We start from the raw sequence: 4,940 nt of genomic DNA on the forward strand, positions 1-4,940 counted from the left end.
TGTGTGACCTTGGGCAAGTCACTTAACTCCAGCCTCAAAAAAAAAAAAAAAAAAAAAAGTAGACAATGCAATTTATGTACATGAGGAATTAATCACTTCAATTGTCTGAGTCTCAATTTTTCTTCAATCTTCAGACAGATCACCACTAGTCTTCTCCTTGTCTACCTTGTCCTTCTCCTAAAATTCACCCATAGCTGGGGGTTTCTTACTCTGGAATAACCCTTTACCACTTGAGTTCTCCTTTTCTCATTGGTGAGTTCCTTTGGGGGGGTCTCTATTTTGGGGTCAAAGGCCTGGGCAGCTCTACTTTTAAGGATTTTACCACTGTACCTCAGTTTCTGCCTTCCCTAGAGCTTTCCTTCTCACTCTGCATGTTCCTTTTATCATCAAAACTCCCTCTTTGCATTGTTGAGTTTCTGCATTTTGGTGGTGAGCCCAAGACGGTCATGATTCATCTCCTTCTCTTTGTGATGCATTTGTCTCTCTACTCCTATGTGGGTAGCCATTATTCTCCCTCCCTTCCCTTTCCTAGTTCCCTTTTATGAGCTGGCTTTCTCCTTCTGGACTTAAGGGAATGGGTTTTCTGTTTGCTTGTACTTGCTTGCCCAGGGCTTACTTAGCATATTACCTGGATCATGGTTGGTAAACAAGAAATAATAAATGTTCATTGCCTCTGAAGTCAGGCTGGGTCACTGGATGCCTGACTCCTGGTTGGGGCTCTTACCATTCTCCTTTAAATCTGTAATCCACTTGTGTTGCAGAGTCTTAATCAGAAAAACCAGTATAGCCAGCCTTTTGAGCTCCCCAGCTAGGGCGGAGCCCGAACTCCCATTTCTTACTTGGTGAGCCATGAGGGAGCTCATCAAATCTTAAATGCAGAGAATGCCTTAGAGCAAGTGCTGCCGATGACAGGATCTCCTCCTGAGAGTTTTCAGATGTTCTCAATGTAGTCCTCAATCATCCCCAACAGACTTTCCACCAGAGCCACAACTAAGAGAGGGCAAGGAGAACTTTCTACTAGGGTAATGAAATGTGAACATTTTCAGTTCTTCAGTAGCACAGAAAAAAAAATAAAATAAAATGAGGTTAGCTAGTAAGAATAATTAATTTAAAAAGAAGCTTCCTTTCCTCCAGTAGCCACTGTTCTCTGGCTCTACCCAATGACCCAACTGAACTTTCTCCTCTCTCTTTGGCTTTCCCAGAAGCTTTTGAAGACACATTTTGGGCCTCCTACTCTGGGTCCATTCTCTGTTGCTTGTCTTGCTCGAAAAAAGCATTCTCACCTCTTTTTTTTTTAATTTAATTTTTAAAAATTATATAATTATAAAAATTTTTAATATCAGTATATATGCATGAATAATTTTTAAACATTATCCCTTGTATTCATTTTTCCAAATTTTCCCCTCCCTCCCTCTACTCCCTCCCCTAGATGACAGGCAATCCCATACATTTTACATGTGTTACAATATAACCTAGATACAATATATGTGTGTAAATACCATTTTCTTGTTGCACGTTAAGTATTAGATTCCGAAGGTATAAGTAACCTGGGTAGATAGACAGTAGTGCTAACAATTTACATTCACTTCCCAGTGTTCCTTCTCTGGGTGTAGTCGTTTCTGTCCATCATGGATCAGCTGGAAGTGAGTTGGTTTTTCTTTATGTTGAAGATTTCCACTTCCATCAGAATACATCCTCATACAGTATTGAAGTGTACAATGATCTTCTGGTTCTGCTCATTTCACTCTGCATCAGTTCATGTAAGTTTCTCCAAACCTCTCTGGCATTCTCACCTCTTAATGGAATAGCCAAAGAAAAGAACTTGATTGACCCCAGTATGGCATCCAGCCTTATTCTAGCAGCAGGAGATGTATTCCCTGAGGTGGATCAACTATTGAATGCCACTTACTCAGGGAGCAGAGAAAAAAGTAAGCATTTCACTGCTGGAACAGGATGGTTGATCAGCAGTGAAATATTTACATGAGGTGTTGCTAAGAGACTGTCACTTCTCAAACTTTGAAATGCACCACCCTGAACCTATAGAGTTGTCAAAATATTTTGAAATTAGGAATATGTTTCCTAGAGCAAAGGCTCAGCAAGCAGGCTGTGTCCTAGCTTTGGCATACCAATAATCCTTTGCCCTCGGGATGATATCACCCTCTGGCAAAGTGTACTTTCAGCTCAGCATCAGGTGTTCACTGAGAAATTTAGTTCTTCTTACTTCCCAGTGCCTTTCATCCTATGTTCGTAATCCTTGTCCCTTGCCATTGACAGATACTGCACTCTGTTCCTGTCATAGAGCCATTGTTCTGTGCTCTGCAGGATGGCCACAACCCCCCAAAACTTGAGACAATGATTGTTTATGAGACCAAAGGACACCTGCATTGTTCCAAGAAATGGTAAACATGAGGACTATCTCAAGATCTAAGAATGATTGTTTAGCCCAACCACTTTAATGTATATAAATGGCCATAGCATTAGCAGTGTTGAGGTCTCCTCTTAGGAGAGGGGCGTCACCTTCCTTTTCCTCATTCTGAAATTAATTAAACTTCTGTTTCTGTGTTGACTCCTATCTCTGGCCTGCTTTATCACCTACAGGTTAGAAGCCACATCTAGTCAGTTGATATTAATTAGTGTCAGAAGTGGGATTTGACATGGAACCTGCCCAAATGGACCTTTGGGCACCCCTGGAGATTTGTTTGTCTGAAGTCTGACACCCCCTCCCACTCCCCAATCTGGTGAGGTGACTGCCCTTTCCTGCTGAAATCTTCTGGCTCATCCTTGACAAATATTATCTTTGTGAGGAATGTTCCAGGGTCCCTTTTATTGATCCAGATCACTTTGCTAAGACCTATTTTTGTACATGGATTGGCATTTGCTTTTGTCTTTTATTTTATAAATGCATGTCTGGATATGGACTTCGGTTTTTATTTCTTGCATGCATAAATTGCATTGGCATAAGAATTGCTTACACATTTGATTTTATGTGTCTATGCTTTGCTGTTTGTATTTGTCTTGTCATTTTGTCAATGTGTCTGTGTCTGTGTCTGCAGAATATCTGTCATGCTTGTACTGTGAGCTAGATTCTCCTGCCTTGAAAGATTTTTAAATGCAACTAATACCAAAAAAAAACACAAAAAAATAAACTTTTAAGGAGTGTTAGTTATTAATATGTATTAATATATAATATAGGTATTAACTTTATTAACTCCCATCTTAAACTTTCTGCAGATTAGTTTACAAGAAAAGAGCAAAATCCAGTAAGATTTTTTTCTTTGTGATCCTGACACTGGCCAAGTTGGGGTTACAGAAATAAAGTTATATCATTAAAGTTGTAGAATTGCTTTTAAAAATCTTAGTGGATTCTGGAGGTTTTGAAATTAGTCATTAAGGAATTTGGCAGGGGCAGCTAGGTGGCCTAGTGGACAGAGCACCAGCCTTGAATTCAGGAGGACCTGAGTTCAAATCTGGTCTCAGACACTTAATACTTCCTAGCTGTGTGACCCTGGGCAAGTCACAACCCTAGCCTCAGGGGGAAAAAAAAAAGGAATTTGGCAACTAATGATTCTTTTTTTTTTTTTTTTAAACACTTTTGACAAATCTATATTTGAATTGACCAGTGATCCATACTCAGCTAAGGAAAATCTTTTTTTTTTTTTTAATAACATTATCCTTTGTATTCATTTTTCCAGATTTTCCCCTCCCTCCCTCTACTCCCTCCCCTTGATGACAGGCAATCCCATACATTTTACATGTGTTACAATATAACCTAGATACAATATATGTGTGTAAATACCATTTTCTTGTTGCACATTAAGTATTAGATTCCGAAGGTATAAGTACCTGGGTAGATAGATAGTAGTGCTAACAATTTACATTCACTTCCCAGTGTTCCTTCTCTGGGTGTAGTTGTTTTCTGTCCATCATTGATCAGCTGGAAGTGAGTTGGCTCTTCTTTATGTTGAAGATATCCACTTCCATCAGAATACATCTTCATACAACATTGAAGTTGTTCTGCTGGTTCTGCTCGTTTCACTCAGCATGAGTTGATGTAAGTCTCTCCAGGCCTCTCTGTATTCTTCCTGCTGGTCATTTCTTACAGAGCAATAATATTCCATAACCTTCATATACCATAATTTACCCAACCATTCTCCAATGGATGGACATCCATTCATCTTCCAGTTTCTAGCCACTACGAAAAGAGCTGCCACAAACATTTTGGCACATACAGGTCCCTTTCCACTCTTTAGTATTTCTTTGGGATATAAGCCCAATAGCAGCAACGCTGGATCAAAGGGTATGCACAGTTTGATAACTTTTTGGGCATAGTTCCAAATTGGCAACTAGTGATTCTAAAATTGCAGCAAAGAACTCCTGAAACTTCGGGGTAATTACTATAACTTACATTTCTGAAACATCTTAGTAAGATTTGAGGTGCCACTTTGTAAATTTTAAGGAAAAAATAAGAATTAAATCTTATTTTTAAAAATTTTAAGTTTTAAAAGTAATTGACAAGATTAATAGCTTTATTGTTTTAGGGCAGTAAAGAAAAGTTGGCAGAAAGCCCAGAAATAAACAAGAAAAAGAAGAATCATTTAGGTAAATAGCAACTTCTTGTTAACCTTTCATTGAGTTTCTATTTTGTCTCCAAGTCCCTTTCTACACCATTAGGAAAGGAAAATATGTTCCCTTTAAATAAAGGCCAAAGAGGATGTTGAAAAAGGGAAAGTACCCCAGAAAGAATTGAGGGACCCTCCCCACAAATCCAGTCACCAACATGCCCCATTTTGCCCCATTTTCCTTCCCTTGAGTCACAGGTGTATCTTAGTTGTGGGAACTGCTAATAAAACCATTACAATCCCTGTCACTCTCTTAACCCCTCTCATCTCACATAAGATTAACAAAAGAAAATGTTGGAGAATTGTAGGAAAATTCAAATT

This window comes from Sminthopsis crassicaudata, chromosome 1 (assembly GCF_048593235.1).
Source record: "Sminthopsis crassicaudata isolate SCR6 chromosome 1, ASM4859323v1, whole genome shotgun sequence".
Taxonomy (NCBI): Eukaryota; Metazoa; Chordata; class Mammalia; order Dasyuromorphia; family Dasyuridae; genus Sminthopsis; species Sminthopsis crassicaudata.